Raw genomic sequence first — 21,693 nt, 5'->3', positions numbered from 1 at the left:
AGTTGAAAGCTATTTAAGATCTCTGTGCTGGATATGACAAGTGATAAATGAAAAACACTCTGACCACACAGAATAGTGGGGAAGATAGACCGACAAGCCATTAGATACAATACAGTACCTAATATATTATAAATTTGAACTTAAACATGACAACAGATTTGGGAAGGAATATGAGAGAGTAACAGTCTCTGCCCAGAGGAGGGAAGCCTGAATTTAGTTTAGAGGAACAGGTGGGACTTGACCAGGTAAGGCGGAGGCGGGTGAAGGGCACTCCATCAAGGCAGAGGCAGTAAAATGTGTGAAGCTAATTAGACCTGAGAGACCTTGGCTCCTTTGGAAAACACTTACCTGTGGCTGGTGACAAGTAGTGGTGAGGGATTCGTCAGAGTCAAGGCAGAGCCAGCTCCCGAAAGACATAGAAAGTGTTTGGTTTCATTCATTCTAAAGGCAGTGAGAAGCCACTGATGGATGTAAGGCAAGGAATTCCTACTGTAAAAAGATCACTTTCACAGCAGTACTAAGAACAGAGTGGAAGAAGGTAAAGCAGGAAAACCTGCTGGGAGGCTGAGGTATTAACTGAGAGGAATGGTGAGCGCAGCGATCACACAGAGGACTTTTTAAGAAGTTCTAATTAATAGAACTCGGTGACTCATAATTAGCTACGGTATGAAGAAATAGAAAATAAAAAAAAATCAAAGGTGAATGCCAAGTATATACCCTGTAGCCTTATTTCTGTCCCTGAATTTCAGTGTTCTTTGTTCGCTAAGAGTGTGAATTCTCATTATTATCATACCACTTACTCTATACGCCCTTAGGGTTTTCCCGGCTATTAGAACCTTGTCATCTGAAATTCCCTTACTACTTTAAGAGTCTCCCCTGATCTTGATCTTAGTTTGGACCTAAGGCTAACAATACACATGACCTGGTTGCCCTTCTGCTAATTAGCTTGGTCTTTCAGCTAGTGTTAAATTTCTCTATAGGCACATTTTTAAAATTCAATAAATTTCAGAGACTCAACTCTTTGGTCCCATTATGGTGTCACCATCCCTCTTCCCATCTGCCTTACATGGTATGCTTGTGAAGACTCCCCATTCTGACCAACTTTGAAACATTAGCCATCCAGTTTGCACCTCTTCTTGCAGCCTTTGAAAGAACAATTTTATTAAAAAAAATGGAAAGTCACTGGTCTTTACAATTTTTATTTTATTAAAGGGTAAGGATAAGAATGAGATAACAGAGGCAAGCAACTCCCGAGCACATTTCCAAGAACTGTGTTTTACTTTTATAAGTATAGTCTGCAGAACCATAAAGCTATTAGAGAGAATAATGGAGAACGGTTACCATCATCTCCTGCAGGCAAGTGCCTTGAGGGGAAACACAAACCTGTGGTTTCCACAAAGGAGAATGTATCTTCTTGTGCCATTTAGGCTCTCCCTGGATTATTAACTGTAGCTGCAGATAATTTATTTAAGACATGGCAGTGCACTTACCAACTATAAGAAAGCAAATACAGCTTGTTGTATAACTCACTGCAGGCTTTCCAGACAGGTCATTCCTAATCCCTCCATTTTCATGTCACCAGCACACTGTGCAGAAGCCAGAATTTCCTAGTGCTCTGATTGCACTAACTCAGTACATTTTTTTTTTTTTTTGGAAACACTGGAGCAGTTAAAGAGTACTATTTTGGATTGTAAGAAGCTACTATGAACAACTATGTGCCAAAAAGCTGGAAAGTGTGGATGAAATGGACAAATTCCTAGAAAAATAAAATTTTCCAAAACTGAATCAGAAAACCTGAATAGGCCAATAACAACTGATGAAATATAAGCAGTAATCAAAAATGCCTAGCAAACAAAAGTCCTGGTCTGGACGGCTTCCCAAGGAAGTTTTACAAAACATTCAAAGAAGAACAGATACCTATCCTCCTCGAACTTATTCCAAAAAACTCCAAGAGGAAGGAACACTTCCAAACTTTTCTTTATGAGGCCAGCATTATCCTAATTCCAAAACCAGATAAAGTCACTACAAAGAAAGAGAAGTACAGGTTAATATCCCTGATGAACATAGATGCTAAAATCCTCAACAAAATATTAGAAAATCAGATCTAGCCATATATTAAAAAGATAATACTACATGACCAAGTGGGATTTATTCCAGGGATGCAAGGCTGGTACAATATTCGCAAATCAATAAACATGATGCATCACATAAACAAACTGAAAGATAAAAAACACATGATCATATCAGTAGATGCAGAAAAAGCATTTGACAAAATCCAACACACTTTTTGATAAAAACTCTCAGCAAAGTGGGAATAGAGGGAGCAAATCTCAACATGATAAAGGCTATATATGACAAACCTACAGCAAACATCATACTCAATGGGCAAAAAGTACAGGAACAAGACTGCAATGTCTGCTTTCACTACTCTTATTCAACCTAATACTAGAAGTATTTGCCACAGTGAATAGACAAAAATAAAACATAAAAGGCATCTAAATTGGAAAGGAGGAAGTACAACTCTCATTATTCACAGATGACATAATATTGTGCATAGAAAACTCTAAAGACTCTACCAGAAAGTGACTAGATTTAACAAACAAATTGGGCAATGTAGCAGGATACAAAATTAACACCCCAAAATCAATGGCATTTTTATACTGTACACCAGTAATGAATTCTCAGAAAAGGAAACTAAAAAAAGGAGCCCATTTACAAAAGCAACAAAAAAATTAAGATTCCTAGGAATAAACTTAACCAAGGAGGTAAAAGACTTGTACTCAGAAAACTATAGAACATTGAAAAAAGAGCTAAAGGATGATATAAAAAAGTCAAAGAATACACCATGTTCGTGGATTGGTAGAATTAATATCAGTAAAAGATCCATACTCTCTCACACCTATGTCTCTTTCTCTCTCCCTCTTTCCCTTCCAATCTCTCTAAAAATCAATAAAAATAATATCCTTGCCTTAGCTGGTTTGGCTCAGTGAATAGAGCGTCAGCCTGCAGACTGAAGGGTCCCAAGTTCGATTCTGGTCAAGGGCATATGCCTGGGTTGCAGGCTCGATCCCCAGTGGGGGGCATGTGGGAGGCAGCTGATCAATGATTCTCTCTCATCATTGATGTTTTTATCTCTCTCTCCCCTCTCCCTTCTTTTCTGAAATCAATAAAAATATATTTAAAAAAAGAATATCATTCAGTGATATATAATATTAACATTATGTCTCTACATATGGGAAAACATATTTGGCAAAGATACATCTGATAATGGGTTAATAACCAAAATATATAAGGAACTCATACAACTTAACAAAAGGAAGACAAACAATCCAGTTAAAAAATGGGAAAAGGACCCAAATAGACACTTCTGTAAAGTGGACATACAGATAGCCAAGAGACATGAAAAAATGCTCAAAGTCACTAATCATCCAAGAGATGCAAATTAAAACAACAATGAAATATCACCTCACACCTGTCAGAATGGCTACCATCAATAAAGCAACAAATGACATGTGCTGGTGAGGATGTGGAGAAAAAGGAACCCACATACACTGCTGATGGGAATGTAGACTGATGCAGCCATTATGGAAAAACAGTATGGAGTTTCCTAAAAAAATTAAATATAGAATTGCCATTTGACCCAGTGATCCCACTTCTAGTAATATATCCTAAGAATCCTGAACCACCAATCAGAAAGAATATATGCATTCCTATGCTCATAGCAGTGCAACATACAATAGCTAAGATCTGGAAACAGCCCAAGTGCCCATCAGTAGATGAGTGGATAAAAAAGCTGTGGTACATTTACACCAATGAATACTATGCAGCAGTAAAAAAGAAGGATCTCTTACCCTTTGAGACAGCATGGAGGGACCTGGAGAGTATTATGCTAAATGAAATAAGCCAGCCAGAGAAAGACAAGTATCAAATGATCTCACTCATATGTGGAATCTAATAAACAAGATAAACTGTTGAACAAAACAGATCCAGAGACATAGACGCATGAAACAGACTGTAGAATCTCAGAGGGAAGGCAGGTGTGGGTGGGTGGGTGGGAAGAAATCAACTGATCTTTGAACACAGAGGGCAAGGAGAGACTGAAGAAAGAGTTAGACCACTCCAGATTGGTAATTGGTAGATTTTCTAAGCAAGGAAACTTACATATGAAGCTTGTCTTAGCTGTAAAATGTCAGAATCGTAAAATTTATATACAGGCTTTAACAGGGTTCAATCACATAGACCGTCCAGATGGTCTCAAGACCACCTTAATCTCATAAGGCTGTGTCCTCAAAACATCTGCCACTGTGGGAACAGTGGGTGGAACATGCATTCCAAGGATAGATGGAGGTGAGGAGCCTCCAATTGCCTGGGTCCAGCTTGTGGGTCAACCAGCAGTCATGTCCTCTCATGAGCTCCTACAATATAACATTGGCTTGCAGATGCTTTGGGAAGTAGGACAGTATCCAGGCCATTCAGAGGAACAAAATATGAACCATTTCTCAGCAGCACATCTAAAGGAGCCTCAAAGTTATCTTTTGAGAGGCAATGTTCTGTATCAAATAGGGCACTGGACTTGAGTCAACAGGAAAAGAAGTTGATTCTTCTTTCAAAGTCCAACTCCACAGAGTATCCTGACACCTGGATGATTAAGACACTACTTCTAAGGTGAAGGGATTAAGAATTACAACTTGTCAATTACAAAAAAGTCACAGCATGGAGAATATAGTCAATAATCCTATATAATACAAGCCTAATATGCTAAGTGTCCAGTCATCTGTTCAACCAATCAAAGTATAATATGCTAATGAATGCTAAGGCTGACCAACTGCTTGCTATGACATGTACTGACTACCAGGGGGCAGATGCTCTGACCAGTAGGTTAGCTTGCTGCTGGGGTCCAGCCGATCAGGACTGAGTGAGACAGGCAGGACACACCCTGGAGCCCTCCTGCAGTCCTCCCCAGCTGGCCAACCTCCCACATCCCTCCCCAGCCCCAATTGTGCACCAGTGGGGTCCCTTAGCCTGGCCTGCGCCCTCTTGCAATCTGGGACCCATCAGGGGATGTCGAAGAGCTAGTGTCAGCCTGATCCTGCAGGCCAGGCCAAGCGACCCCACTGGTGTACGAATTCGTGCAATGGGCCTCTAGTCTATATATATAAAAGGCTAAGTGTCCATCTGACCAGTAGCTATGATGTGCACTGACCACCAGGGGGCAGATGCTCAATGCAGGAGCTGCCATGATGCACACTGGCCATCCTATATAATAAAAGCCCAGCGATCAAATGGCGGAATGACCAGAACGACCGGTCAACTAGTCGCTATGATGCGCACTGACCACCAGGGGGCAGACGCTCAACCCAGGAGCTGCCCCTGGTGGTCAGTGAACTCCCACAGTGGGAGCACCCCTCAGCTGACTGGGATGAGCAGCTGCTCCCGCAGTGGGCCAATCCCCACAGGCCATGTCCCCCACCAGTGCATGAATCCTGTGCACTGGGCTTCTAGTTTAAAAATAAATGGCGCCATGGAGCTGGTACCGACAAACCAACACTCAGCTGCCCCTAAGTGGGACACAGGCCCCAGCTCCACCCTGGAGTGACATCCCACCAAATCTCAGCCAACACTGCCAAGACCCCATGATGCAAAATGTGGCCCACAGCCCAGCCCAGCCTGGAAAGGGTCACTGTGGGCACCAGGTAATGATGTCACATAGCAATGCCTGGCTTCCTCTCTCTAGCAACTAGCCTCTTTGCAGTTTCTTCAGTCCAGGAACCCAACTTGCTTTATAGCCAGGTGCAAATATTTTACAGTTTAACCAAATGTCTGTGAAGTGTTTACACGTACCTCATCTCATTTGATCCTCACAGAAATCCTGGAGTAGGTAGATAGGAAACTGGGTAGAATCCTATTTTCTTTTCATTAGTCAGAAAACAGAGATTTAGAAAGTTTAGAAGCTTGACCCAACTGAAAAGAAGTAGGAAATGGTGCAACTTGAAAATAATTTCAGGTTTTCTCACTGTGCAGAATATAGTCAAACAATGCTACAGTTAAATATTTTATCCTTTGTTCTCCCTGCGTGATCTACAATAATAATCTGCTTCGTGTTGAAATTTACTGCTGTGTTGCTGACAATTACCTGAAAGAGAAGTTTGGGTGCTTCACTGGGCTGGAAAAAGTTTAGCTAAATCAGAAAGCAGGCCTAATTAAGCAAGTTTATTCTCTATATATAAAAGGCTAAGTTGACTCACACATGCACAATACACGTAAAGCTCTCCCTGGCACCAATCGCATGCATGTGTTTTGATCTGTCATTGTCGATCATGAATTTAGTTGACACTTCTATTATAGAGAAAGGGAGAATAGCGATATTAAAAATATTTCTTCTAATTAATTTCCTTTCAATGTGCATGAATCCATGCACCAGGACACTAGCATTGTAATAACTATGTATGGTGCCAATTGGATACTAGAAATATCGGGGTGGGGGGGCACTTTGTAAAGTACATGATTGTCCAATCACTTTGCTGTACACCTGAAACTAATACAAAATAATACTGAAAATAAACTGTAATTGAAAAATGGAAACAAAAAAAGAAGCTGCTTCTTATCAATAAGATAGTGAATAGCCTCAAGTCAAGTGTAGCTTTTGAGGGCTATTGAAATGCTGGCATCCTCTATGGTATTAGAAAGTTACATTAAATAGTTTTGCTTCTGTAGAAATATCTGTAGACAGTACAAAGATAGCAAAGTGAAAAAGGAGAATTATGTTTCATTCCAGGCATCTGGGAAAATCTGACTAGGGGAAGGGTGCCCGATACCAAGGCCCTCAGCTGGCAGGTATTTTTCCTTAATCAAAGATAAGTGCCAGAGGCTTGCTTAGAGTACCAAGATGCTTTGTTCTAAATCTGTATCTACCATGCAGCCTTTTGATTACAATTTAGCTTCCCATGTACTTTCCCACAGGGCAGAGAATATAACTCACCCGTGAGCATTTGAGGAAATATAACTGTTTTATTTGTAATGCCCCAATGTTTGAAGTTTCTTTCTTTCCTTTTATTTTATTTTTAGACAGGCTTTATTGAGACATAATTCATATACCAGGCAATTCAACCATTTAAAATGTATAATTCAATGTTGTTGTTGTTGGGTATAATCAGAGTTGCTAAACCATTATCAAAATCAAATTTAGATTTTTTTTACTACTTTTATCACCCCCAAAAGAAAGCTCATAGCCATTAGCAGTCTATCCCAATTTTTTCGGATTTTTTTTCAATTCCATAGAGATATAATTGGCATATAGCATTGTATATGTTTAAAGTGTGCAATGTCATGATCTGACACACATGTATATTACAAAATGCTCACCACAAAAAGTTAGTTAACACATTCTTTGCCTCACATTATTGCCATTTTTGTAATTGTTATAAGAACATTTAAGACCCACTTTCATAGTAACTTTCAAGTATACAATAATGTTAACTATAATCACTACACTATACACTAGATCCCAGAAGTTATTCATCTTATAACTGAAAGTTTGTACCCTTTGACCAACATCTCCCCATTTCTCCATTTCCCCCCATTCATCAGTTGATACACAAAAAGTTTCTTTCCATTTTTGGCTATTATGAGTAATTATTATGTGAATATTCATATAAAAATTTTGGTGTAAAATTTTTTTCAGTTCTTTGGAGTATATACCTAGGAGTGGAATTTCTGGGACATATGGTAAGTCTAGGTTTAACATTTTGTCCTCAAACTGTTTTCCAAAATGATTTCACCATTTTACATTCCCAGTAGCAATGTATGAGGGTTCTAATTTCTCTACGTCCCTGCCAACACTAGATAAAGTGTGCTTTTTCTTTTTTTTATCATTAAGTGTCTGTCTTTTCTATCATAGGCATCCTAATAGTTTTATGGGTATTTTTAACTTTCTTGATAGTATTAATTGATCCCAGATTTTTAAGAGTAGAAGAATGTTACTTTTCTTTATTTTATTTTTTTTTAAATATATTTTATTGATTTTTTACAGAGAGGAAGGGAAAGGGATAGAGAGTTAGAAACATCGATGAGAGAGAAACATCGATCAGCTGCCTCTTGCACACCCCCTACTGGGGATGTGCCCGCAACCAAGGTACATGCCCTTGACCGGAATCGAACCTGGGACCCTTGAGTCTGCAGGCCGACGCTCTATCCACTGAGCCAAACCGGTCTCGGCAGAATGTTACTTTTCTTTAAAAAAAAACAAAACAAAAAAAAAAAAGCACTTTTTATTGATCTTAGAATTTTGCAATAGAGCTCCTCAGCTTTACTGCCCTAATTACTCTTCCTCACCATTTCCTTTCTCCTTCCATCTTTATCTCTTTTTCTCTACCAGGTCCCACTCTCATTTCTGGTTCTATTTTCTTTGTAATTTGCTAACTTTCCCAGAGACAATGCGTTTCCCAGGGACTGCTTATTTCAGGGAGAGGAACTGTGCCCCTCAGGGCTGTTCTGGTCAGATAAGCAGCCAGCTGTTGATTGGATTGGACCAGCGGAGCTTGGCTGTGGTCTCTCCTGGACCACACTGAGCAGCAGGAGCACAGCCATCAGATGACGGAGCAGGGAGTCACAGCCAAAGCTGATCATAGGGAATGTTTGGGGGTGGGATAGACATTTCAGAGAGTCTAAACCTAAATATGTTTGCTTGAGTCAGTCATCTGGTCACAGGTTTCTCTCTTTGGCGGCTAATCAGCATATTCCCAATGGGTTTAGAATGGCAGCTAAACAAGTGCTATCTCATGTACCTGGATTTTGAAAACATGCATCTTCCTCAGCAGCTCCTCATGAAATACCCTTGTATTAGCAGCAAGCCTCCCAGGGTGCTCTGGTGCTGTTCTTTATTAAAAAATGGCTCAGAATTTGATTTTCAACATTTCATAGTCAATAGGACTTTTCATAATAATAAGTTAAATGCTAGTGGTGCATTTTGTGTAGGTACACAACAGGCATTTTAATTAAGGAATTATTTGTGTAGCTCTTTGCCAACAAAGATGATGCTTCTGATCCTGCAGCTGTGTGCAGTTGTGGCCAAATCCGCTCTTCAGTGACCTGCTGGTCACATTGCCATTTGCATACATAAGCTGACACGCCAACCGAGGCCAGTGCCTCTTTTCTGGCTGCCTTTCAGTAATGTTCTTTCACGGTCCCCAGAGGATTAGGCTACTGCCATATGCAGACAAGGCCTATGCAAAGGCACTGGGAGGATTTTCTGAGAAGAGACTACATTACCATGCAAATCGTTGCAATGATTTAGATAGATCAATAGTTCCCATTTTGAGAGTGCCTGAGAATCACCTGGAGGGCTTTTTAAAATATAGATTGTTGGGCTCCACTCACAGCATTTCTGATTCAACTGGTCTGCAGCGGGAGACCAAGAATGTGCCCTTCTAACTCATTTCCAGATGATATTGAGACTGCTGGTCCAGGACCCCACTTTGAGAGTGCCGGGAATAGATGAGCGGATTAGCCTACAGATGCCTCAGCCCCTACAGGAATGCCTCATGCATGGTCTATTGTACATTTGGTTGTAGCAGTCATTGACACTCAGAATCTTGCCATTGCTCATCAGCCCTCCAGAGCCTCATTTGATAACTAGAGGGCACGCTTCAGGCTGATTTTATAAGTTCATAATCTATCCTCATTCTCCCATTTTGGGGGCATTGGGGCCATGTTTCACACTGATTCGTTTTCTTCAGACAGTGTGCTGTGTATGACTTTTCTCTTGCAGAAAAACAGCAGTGTCCTGTGAAAATGGACTAGGCTACATAAGAATTAGTTAGGGTTAGGATCTTTTGGATGCTGAGCTGGGCACACAGACAGGACTAATCAAAGTGTCTGAGTAAATGGAAACAGTGTGCCTATTATCTCAGTCCTGCTCACTGAGAAGATTAGTTGGCATCAGAGATTGTGAGTGGGTTTGGTGCTTAACGCTGCTGTTTGACTGTAGGCCAGTGTGTAAAAACAATGTATTGCTTTTCTTAATCTTTTTTATTATTAATCTCCCATTCTAGCTTTGAAAAGGTCTAATGTAGTCACTTCCTTCACTTTGAAGCTGTTATGAGGAATTTTGCAGCAGATGTGATCTGTCTAGGAATGCTGGTACTTAACAATTTTGAGTTGTACCCTAGGCCCTTGTCATTTCATTAAAATAATTAATTACTGGCTACATGTTATTCACAGAATACTACTGTCACAACACCTGAATAGATAAAAAGTGTCCCTAGCAGGATTTGGTGGTGGTGGGGAAGGGGGTGGGGAGATAACTTAGAAGTGTCTAAAGTAACTAGACTTCAGATTCCATGAGGGCAAAAACCATAGACTAACTTCTTCCTTCTTAATGATTATATCCACAAGTCATGACTACATTTTGCCTTCAACACCTACACTTAATCCATTTATTAAATAAATGAGAGGCCCAGTGCACGACATTTGAGCACTGGGAGGGAGGGTGTCTAAGCCAGCTGTCAGACATCCCCCGAGGAGTCCTTAGCGGAGGCCAGAGAGGCTCCTGCTACCTCCTCTGTGCTCACCAGCCGTGAACCCGGCTTCTGGCTGAGTGGTGCTCCTCCTGTGGGAACGCACTGACCACCAGGGGGCAGCTCCTGCATCGAGCATCTGTCCCCGGGGGTCAGTGCACATCATAGTGACCGGTCATTCCACCATTTGGTTGATTTGCATATTAGCCTTTTATTATATAGGACAAGAGGCCTGATGCACGAAATTCATACAAGAGTAGGCCTTCCTTCCCCCAGCTGCTGGCACTGGCTTCTCTCTGGCACTCGGGACCCGGGCTTCCCTTGCAACCCTGGCTTCATCCGGAAGGTCGTCCAGAAGGACGTCCAGTCTAATTAGCATATTATGCTTTTATTATTATAGATGATATTAGCATAACTTTAAGGAAAAGGAAATCCTGAGAGATAATTTATTTCCTTATTTTTCAGTGTGATCCTTGAAAATTTAATGTCTTTCAAATAGTTTTCATCATCAAAGAATTTTGGAAAATTCAGAAAATATAACCAACCTCCCTCCACCCCCTCAGAGTCAAATACATACAAGCAAAATAAAGTTCCCAGGAGGTCATGTGGGGAAAAAATATAGTAATATCATAAAATCGCCCTGGCCAGTGTGTCTCAGTTGGTTGTGCATCATCCTTTCCACTGAGAGGTTGCAAGCGCAATCCCGGGTGGGGGGCATACAGGAGGCAGCCAATCAGTGTTCCACTCTTACATCTATGTATCGCTCTCTTTTTCTCTCTCTCTCCCTCCCTCCTTCTATCTTTCTAAAAATCAATAAAAAAATCTTAAAATCAACACCATATATGTAGGATTGTTCAGCTTGAAATTCTTTATATTTATTTAAACATAAATCTCTCTTTTCTATCATGACATTAAAGATATCCCTTTAGAACAATGTTATAATAAACGCTACTTTAGAAACCATTGGTGAAGTTTATGTTATAAGCAAGACTGAAGAGTAAACAGAGGTAAAAGTTATTGAGCACCTCCAGTAGAACCCAGAATCAAATGCAAGAATACACACACACACACACACACACACACACACACACACACACAATTCTTGCATTTGATTGTCCAACAACTCTTTCAGTTAGGTATTATTATTTCCAGAAAACTGTGGTTAATGAGAGTTTAATTAATTAATCTATAGTTTCCCCCATGAGCCTTATCATCTAATCATCATGAAAAGTGCAGCCCAGAGCCCAACCACTCAAAAGGCAGGCTGAGATCTTGGTAGGGACCTTGCGACATATAGCCACAAACATGGCAAAGGGTTTCTTGTTTTTCTCCCCAGAAGAATTTGATAACCTTATTATATAAGCAATATTAAAATAATCATCCTGAGAAGAATAATGATTTTAAAAATTCCTTCCACTTGTTTAAAAGATTATAACTTATTTTTATTTTGTATTTTATAAGGTGTTCCCCCAAACTTTTGCAGTCTGTGGGACCTCTGAAATTCTTATTTTGTCTGTGCTGTTTCTCTTAAAATTCCAATTTCAGGTGCACATTCTTAAATGACCAATTCCTATTCATCCATCTCACTTCTAAGCAGCACTCAGACATTTCTCATCCTCAGTAAGACCTTCTATTCACTCTCCACGTAACTTTTTCACCGTTTATGACACCCTTACATCCATAGCTTCCATCATCCTAACTGTTCCCTTGCGAATGCCCTCCCCTGGGTCTCCTTTGGTTCTCAGGCTCTCAGACTCAGACTGGAATTACACCACCAGCTTTCCTGGGTGTCTGGCTTAAGGATGGGACTTCGCAACCTTCAAGATTTCTTGAGCCAACTACTCAAAATCAATCTCTCTCTCTCTCTCTCTCTCTCTCTCTCTCTCTCTCTCTGTAAATCAAATTGGCTCTGTTTCATAAGAATTTTATGAGGCTATTTTCACTTCTCCTTTCTATGCCAGGCATCTATTTCTGCCACCTTATTTCTTTCAGCATACAAAATGCATGATCAGCTTCCATAGAAACAAGGTGTCTCCATCAACCATTTCTTCCCCTCTGCTCCTTTGTACATCAATATTTCCACAGTTACTTATAATCCCTATTTCATTTATTTATTTGGAATTTTTGCATAATTTATTAGGTAACCAAAAGAAAAATTTACACACGTCTGTGAAGGCAAGTTCTTTACATGACTGTTAAACTGAGAAGTGTTATTGTAAGAACATTTGTCACAGAGGATCATTCAACAAGGGTCTCATTGGAGGCAGCCCGTAGTCTTTCTGGACACTGCACCTCAGGTCTGTTGCCGTCAGCCTCCCTCCCCGTGAAAATGGTCGCAGTGGAGAGCAATGATGGAAGGAATCCTCAGAAGTCTCAGTTCCCATTGTCCATCCAGTTACCAGGCCACAGGCAGAGGGAGTCTGCCGAGCGAGCATAAGCAGGACTTCTGGAGGGCAGCCTCCACGCCTGGGAGCCTCTCTGGCTCCTGGATCTTGTTTGTTGGCCCTTCACTCCTGGAGACAACTCTGGCTCCCAGATCTTCGTCATTGGCCCTCCACCCCTTGGGGGCTCTCTGGTTCCTGGATCTTGGGCATTGGCCCTGGACTCCTGAAGATAATTCTGGCTCCTGCATCTTGGATGTTCTTCCTCCACTCCTGTGAGCCTCTCTTAATTCTAGATCTTGGGGTTGTCTCTTTGCCCCTGGGGAACCTCTGGATACTGTATTTTGGGCTTCCGGTCCTCCATTCCTGTGGATGTCTCTGGCTCCTGGGTCTTAGGCATCAGATCCTGGGCTGACAGCCCTGTTTCAGTACTGGATGTGTTCTGTGCTCTGGGTCCCGGTAGCAGGCAGTCCTGGGGTAGAAGTCTCAGTTTTGCATTGATGTTCTAGTATTCCCAAGTGAGGGGTCCCAGGACAGGATAGAGAGGGATTCACCAGGACCCGGGGCCTTGGCACCAGGCGTGGTACCTGGAACTCCTCTTCAGAATCCCAGACCTCACACACACAGTGTGAAAGATTCCTCCATGGATTCAGCCACTGGGAGGAAAAAGTTTTCCAGCGACTCCACCTGAGCATTTATACTCTCCTGAGTTCTTAGGTCCAACCAGAGCATATTAAGGCTGGGTGGTGAGTTCTTCTGAAGGTGCCAATTGATTAAGAAGGGGTGATGTGATGGCATTAAGGGAAATCCAGTTATCATGAGTGTGGTTATCTGCATCGGAATTTTTAAAATTGGATTAAAGTTTATTTGTTTGTTTAAAAAAAAAAAAAACACACAGTTAGTTGGGATTGGTCCAGACATGCTATTTGGAAGGTTACCTTCTATAGAAAACATCCTTTGCACCTGAGACCTTTAACTTTATGTCCATTGACTTTCACAGCCCTTTTGTTTAGAACATCTATCAGATTTTACCCAGATGACCGGAGGGAGAAATGGTGATCTTGGCACAAAATCACACTTCTGGTCAAGGACAGCAGTCATACTCACACGCTGGCTTTCCATTTGTCAATTTCTGTCTTTTAAAAAATATATTTTTTATTGTTGATATTATTACTGATATCTCCCCTTTAGCCCTCTCCTCCCAGGTTCTACCCACCCCCTGAGGTCCTATTGCCTGTGTCCATGCACTATGCATATAAGTTCTTTGGTTTATTGTGGAGTGTTTCTCTCTTTTCCGCATCCAGCACAGAAAAGGAACGGGTCTGGTGCCTGAGTGGAGGAGCTGGGGATTAAAAAATAAAAGAAAGAAAGAAGCAGAAATAGAAGCAAGCTGGGAGCCAGGTGGGACTCTGCCTCCTCTGATAGAGGGGCAGGGACCCTGACCCCACGAAGCGCATTTATTTATATATCCCCAAATACCAGGAAGTATCATCAAAACTTAGGATCAAAGGAGCTTATTTGCATTCTTGAGTAGGCCCAAGCATTCCTGGTGCTTGACTGGATTTACATATCAAAGTCTCATGACACCTGGGCTGAAATGAAGGCCAAGCTGATAACATGTCCAGCCTTTTTGGGGAAGCATGTTCCCAGGGCGTGGCTCTGCCTATCGCCCTGAGTTCAGCTGACAATAATTAAAGAAATGCCCATGTGCCTTCCCAGGGGGGCCCTCTACAGTTTATCTCTTCTCATTCCCCAAATCCCACATTGAGGTATGTCTATCTGTTTCATGACTCCATGCTTCAGGTTTTATTTTGTTAGTCAATTCATTTTTTTCATTCGTTTCCACAAATAAGTGAGATCATGTAATATTTGTCTTTCTGAGATCGGGTTATTTCATTTAGCATAATATTTTCCAGGTCCATCCATGCTGTCCCAAAGGGTAAGAGATTCCTCTTTTTTACAGTATTCCATAGTGTAAATGTCTCACAGCTTTTTTATCCATTCATCTACTGATGGGCACTTGGGCTGTTTCCAAATTTTATCTATTGTAAATGCTGCTATGAACATAGAGTGCATATATTCTTTCTGATTGGTGTTTTGGGGTTTTGGGATATATTCCCAGAAGTGGGATCACTGGGTCAAACGGAAGTTCCATTTTTAGTTTTTTTAGGAAACTCCATATTGTTTTCCATAGTGGCTACACCAATCTGCATTCCCACCAGCAGTGAACTAGTGTCCCCATCCTCACCAGCACTTGTTGTTTGTTGTTTTTTTGATGATATCCATTCTGACTGGTGTGAGGTGCTATCTCATTGTGGTTTTAATTTGCATTTCCCTGGTTATTAGTGACTTTGAGCATTTTTTCATATGCCTCTTGGCCATTTGTATGTCTTCTTTGGAGAAATGTCTATTCAGGTCTTCTGCCTATTTTTTAATTGAATTGCTTGTATTTCTTTTGTTGAGATGTATGATTACTTTATATATTTTGGATATTAACCCCTTATCAGATGTATCATTGGCAAATATGTCCTCCCATACAGTGGATTCCCCTTTCATTTTGATGGTGGTTTTTGTTTGTTTGTGTTTTGCTGTGCAGAAGCTTTTTATTTTGATATAATCCCATTTGTTTATTTTCTCCTTAGTTTCCTTTACCTGAGGAGATGTATCCATAAACCAACTGCTTTCTGAGATGTCTGAGATTTTACTGCCTATGTTCTCATGTAAGATTTTTATGGTTTCATGTCTTACATCTAAGTCTTTTATCCATCTTGAGCTTATTCTTGTGTATGGTGTAAGTTGGTGGTCCATTTTCATCTTTTTTTATGTGTCTGTCCAGTTTTCCTAGCACCATTTGTTGAAGAGACTGTCTTTATTCCATTGTATGTTCTTGCCTCCTTTTGTTATATTATAAATCAGCAAGCCAACATGAGACACCTTAATAAGCCAAATTTTGGAGTCCTTTATTACACCAGCAGGCTTAGAGGAATATTGTAGCCAAAGTCTAAGCAAAACATGGAGGAAGCTCTCTCTATTTATACTTTTTCTATTCCTTTGTCTTCCAAATTTGGAATGAGACTTCTGGACCTTCTGAAAAAGAAGCCCTGTGTGCTGGAAAGGGACCACGAGAACATATCTCAAGGCCTGGCCTGGAGCCAGCACGGACAACTCCATCTGGGACATAGTTTATGGCCTCTCTGGAATGGGAGTAGTGGTATTTTCCCTATTATTTAAGCAAGCAAGTGTTTACAGAAGGCAAAATAGCAGCGTTAAAATTTCAAACAGCAGTTTTTACACAAGATGGAACTTACTATGCTTCACTTTGTCAATTTTGTTAATTTACTGTAATGATGAGGGTCAATTTCTGGGATTTCTGTTCTGACCCATTAGTCTATATGCCTGTTCTTGTGCCAGTACCAGGCTGTTTTGGTTATAATGCCTTTGTAGTATAGATTCCTCCTACTTCATTCTTCTTTCTCATAATTGCTATAGCTATTTGGGGTCTTTTTAAAAAAAATTATTTATTGTCTAAAGTTTTACATATGTCTCCTTTTTTCCCAATTGACATCCCCCCTCCCCCAGCCATTCCCACCCTGGGCAAGCCCCCACGATCCCAGTGTCTATGTCCCTTGGTTATGCTAATTGGGGTCTTTTTTTTGTTCCATATACACTTTTGGTGTATTTTTTTTTCTAGATCTGTGAAGTATGCCATTGTTATTTTAATAGGGATTGTATTGAATCTATAGATTGTTTTGGATAGTAACATTTAAATGATGTTAATTCTTCCAATTCATGAACATGGTATACACTTCCATTTGTTGTATCTTCCTCTATTTCTTTTTTCAATGTCCTGTAGTTTTCCAAATACAGATATTTTACCTACTTGGTTATATTTTTTCCTAAGTATCTTAATTGTTTTGTTGTTATGGTAAATGGGATTGTTTGTTTAGTTTCACTTTCTGAGAATTCATTATTGGTGTATAAAAAAGCCATTGATTTTTGGGTGTTGATTATGTATCCTGCTATGTTGCCAAATACATTTATTAAATCTAGTAGTTTATGATGGGATCTTTAGGATTTTATTTGTACAATATCATGTCATCTGCAAATAATGACACCTTTACTTCCTCTTTTCCAATATGGATGTCTTATTTTTTCTTCTTGTCTGATCCGTGTGGCTAAGATTTCCAGTACTATGTTGAATAAGAGTCATGAGAGTGGACATCTCTGTCTTGCTCCTTTTCTTGGGGGAATGGTTTTAGTTTTTGCCCATTAAGTATAATGTTCCTTTCTGGCCCTGGGTAACCTGACTGAGGTCTGAGAGGTCTGGGACCCCTTAGCCCAGAGGCTGGGCTGCCTTGAGTTTCACTCCTTTAGTGTCCCTGTCCTGAACTGTACTCCCTTTCTCGACAGAGCTGGTACTGCCGATGTCAGCTGCAGGTGCTTGGGGCCCCACTGGCTTTTGCCTTCCTGCATAGTCTGGAGCCATGTCTGACTAATTAGATCAGGCAGACTCAAAGCCTCCAGAGATCCACTTCTACCTGCAGGCTGATTGGATTCAGCTGTGAGTAGCCTCAAGCAATAGTCCACAGGTGGGATGAGAGATATTCCAATAGGGAGGGGCAATTGCTTCTGCCTGGAGGCTAATTGTTATCCTCAGTCTCTTAATGGACCTCGGAAATTCCACAGGGTGGGGCAAGGGTTTTTCTAATAGTGTGGGTCAACCGTCTTCCCTCCAGGCAAAGGTCTGCCTGAGAAAGATGACCTCTGCAGCACGAAGGAATGACAGCATAGGAAACCAGGGTGTCCACCCTCTGAATTCCAACCCCAGAGCCCCCAACCCTGGCCTAGGCCCACACAGATCCAGTCCACTCTGCCCTCCCTCTGCTGGCACCCAAGGTGAATGGCTGCAATATATTTTGTGTGTTGGCCTTTTAAGAGTGTGCCTGCATTTCCAGCTGTCTCTCCCTGGCAGACAGCAACCCCACTGCTTTTCATAGCCAGATGTTATATGGGCACCTTTCTCAGTTCTGGTGCTCTCTGCTGGGGGGCCTAGCTTGGGGATTAGACCCCAGAGTTCTCAGTGGCAATCCCCCACAGCTGAGATATCTCTCCAGAACTTCAGTTTCTGTCTGTGGGATCCTGGCCAGCCCTTTCTTGCCTCATCCCCTCCTACCACTCTCTATGCACTCTCCACTTTCTGTCCTTAGTTATCAGGGTTCTTTCCAGCTAGTCTTCAGTTGATTACTCAGGGTGTTTTTATTTTATTTTATTTTATTTTATTTTATTTTATTTTATTTAGTTGTAATTCCAGTTTCGTCCTGGGAGCCTATTTGTGTAGCACCTACTTACTCCACCACCATTTTTAATCCCTCGCCCATTCACTTTAAATCATACAATTTCTACATATGTGCCTTTGCCCAATGAAATGCCTCTTAGTCAAAGTCACAGAGGACTTGCACATTACCATTGCCAATAGTTACCTCTTCATCGCTGATCACAGTCTGCCCTTAGTTTCCTCTCTTAGCTTCATTGATGTTACACTTTCCTAACGTTCTATCTCACCAACAGATCCTTCTCAGGTACTATGCTATTTCTTTTTATTTTAATTGAATTCTAAATATTGGAGGAGTTTAGGGTTGGGACCATGTCAGTTACTATTTTGTACCTATACTCTCTTTCCAGGTCTTCTTATCTTTTTTTTTTTTTTTTCTTGATAGATTCCAACTTTCTCTCTTGAGCTCTGACCTCCAGGATTCCAAAGCCTTATATCTAATTGCCTATTGAGAGCACCAGTTTTAAGTATAATATATATCTTAATGTTATCAAGTTCAAACTGGGAATCTAGAAAACTGTTTGTCTTCCAGTTTTCTCCATCATAGTTAGTGACATAAGTATCCATTGTCTGCTTATGCAAAGAGTTTTACCCTGATTCTCCACTTTTCCTCAGAACTGGCCCATCCAATCTCTCAGAAATCCCTATCAGTTGTACTTTCAAAATACCTGTTGAACCTGACTTTGTTTCTTCCATAATTACTGCTACCACCTAAACTGGCCCCCAGCTCTTCCCTGGAGTACTGCAACATTCATTTCCTTTGGCCATTCTAAGTCCACTGTCACCGTTCAACTCTCCCAGAACCTTTCTGTACATCTCACCATTCTAAGTTAGTCTTTCAGCAACCTAAATAAGGTCATGTGACTACCATCTCCAAACCTCACAATTACTTTTCATGATGGTTAAAATAAGTTCAAATTTCTTATCAGGGCCTCCACTGAAATACCTATATGATATGGCCTTTACCAGCTTTTTTGATTTTGTATACTATTCTAGCCCTCACTGAGATGCTGTGATTTTTTTCACTTAGGTTTTCAAAGAAGCCAAACTCATTCAAACTCAGGCTTTTTGCAAAGGCTCTACTTTCTGCCCAATATGCTTTTCTGATGCTCTTTACATGACCAGCTCCTTCTCAATTTGGGTCTCAGCTCAATTTCCCCTGCACTTCAGAGAGAGCTCTGTGACTACCCTTTTTATCCTCCCCCCACCTTAATCTTCATAAGATCAGCATATTTTCTTTTCTTTATAGATTATTGCTAGTTGAAATTAGTCTATAAGCTTGCTTGCACTTGAAGTTTTGTGTGTACCTCAAATTAAGCATGGGCTATTCTCTGGTTTGTTAGTTCAACTGGTTTCATGTTTTCCCTGTAGGAAAAATGAATTACAAAAGAAGAGCTAGATAATGAAAGGCAAAATATAAAGTGTTTCAGAACACAAGCTGCATTATAGATGCATAAAAATAACACACAGCAAGAAATGTTGCTCTCTAATGGGAAGAGTCAATTGTGTAAAATCATTTAAAAAGTAACTCAAACTCCATTATATTAATAAAGAATAAAATTTCATTAGCTTAGGGCTGGGAGGTTGGCTATGATTTTAACTTTGCTATTCTTATCTACCTACATAATTCTTAGAAACCTAACTAAAATATTCCTTGAAGTAAGTCAATGTACACTGATCTTTGGCATATCCTATCTAATAAAAGAGTAATATGCAAATTGACCGTCACTCCAAAACACAAGATGGCCGCCTGCATGTGGACACAAGATGGCTGCCACAAGATGGCCAGCAGGGCAGGGCATTTGTGGGCGATCAGGCCAGCAGGGGAGAACAGTTGGGGGTGACCAGGCATGTAGGAGAGGGCAGTTGTGGGGGACCAGGCCTGCAGGGGAGGGCAGTTAGGGGTGACCAGGCTGGCAAGGGAGGGCAGTAAGGGGTGACCAGGGTAGCAAGGGAGGGCAGTTGGTGGTGACCAGGCCTGCAGGGGAGGGCAGTTAGGGGTGACCAGGCCGGCAGGGGAGCAGTTAGGTGTCGATCAGGCTGGCAGGGGAGTTGTTAGGGGGTGATCAGGCTGGCAGGCAGAAGTGGTTAGGGGCAATCTGGCAGGCAGGCAGGCAAGTGGTTGGGAACCAGCAGTCCTGGATTGTGAGAGGGATGTCCAACTACCCGTTTAGGCCCAATCCCATGGGGCATAACTGGGCAGTCGGACATCTCTCGAGGGGTCCCAGATTGGAGAGGGTGCATGCTAGGCTGAGGGACACCCCCCCATGTACGAATTTCATGCATCGGGCCTCTAGTCTATATATATAAAAGCCTAAGCAACTGGCCTATTGCTATGACATGCACTGACCACCAGAGGGCAGACACTAAATGCAGGAGCAGAATACATGGGCATGGAAACATGGAACAGACTGATGAGTCTCAAAGGGACAGGGAAGGGGGAGGACAGGAAGAGATTAACCAAAGATCTTATGCGTGTACTAGAGGCCTGGTGCACCGATTTGTGCACCAGTGGGGTTCCTCGGCCTGGCCTGTGGTGATTGGGCCAAAACTGGCTCTCTGATATCCCCTGAGGGATCCTGGATTGTGAGAAGGTGCAGGCCAGGCCAAGCGACCCCACTGGTGCATGAATCTGTGCACCGGGCCTATAGTAATAAATATGACTTTTAGTTAAAGAAATAATAGAGCTGGCATATGATCATCAGTACATGCTAAAACATTAGAAGAAAGATAAACATGGAAGATTTAGGCTAATAAATTGATCTGTTTTTAACCTAAATGTTCATATCTATGTAAATATCACTAAAAGGAAAAATCTCACATTATGTGCTTCTCAATATGTTGGGAAAAGCAAACAGAAAATACACACCTATAAAACAAAAACAATAAGAACAGAATTAAATCAGGCCTCTTGATGTAACCACCAACTAACGGGAATACGTGGGTAGAGAGGAACATGAGATATACCACAAGGATACAACCAGGCATAGGTAGAATGTAGCAAGTTCTAGAGCACAAGCAATGTACCTTTATGATGGGAAGATATTCCTTCCTTCTGATTCTGACTACTTGGAAGAAAGGCAAAGGTGAGAAGTTAAGGATATTACATAGATAAAACACCAGAATCCTCATTCCTCATCCCCTCCTCCCTTATTAGAGACTGAAGCCCCAAATATGTCCATTTAACACAGCATGGGGTGATGGTACCTGAGCATTCATGGAATGAATTCAGTGAAGTCAATTTATTGACTACATATATGAACATTTAGGTGTGATTCAAGCTGCAGGAACTTAAGGGCTGATTTGATAAGGTGCACAGAAGTCTGGATTTAGAAACTAAAGGCAACCACAGGTAAAGACTAAAGCTAGGAGTCAGCACAGCAAAAATAGCCAGAGGGAACCAGATTCAACAGTGATCAGTCCTCAATTCTGGGAGCACATTACTCCAGGCATTGATAGCACTGAT

This window comes from Eptesicus fuscus, chromosome 7, assembly GCF_027574615.1.
Source record: "Eptesicus fuscus isolate TK198812 chromosome 7, DD_ASM_mEF_20220401, whole genome shotgun sequence".
In the NCBI taxonomy this organism is placed as follows: domain Eukaryota; kingdom Metazoa; phylum Chordata; class Mammalia; order Chiroptera; family Vespertilionidae; genus Eptesicus; species Eptesicus fuscus.
The sequence above is the reverse complement of the archived record's forward strand: the minus strand, read 5'-3'. Positions refer to the sequence as shown.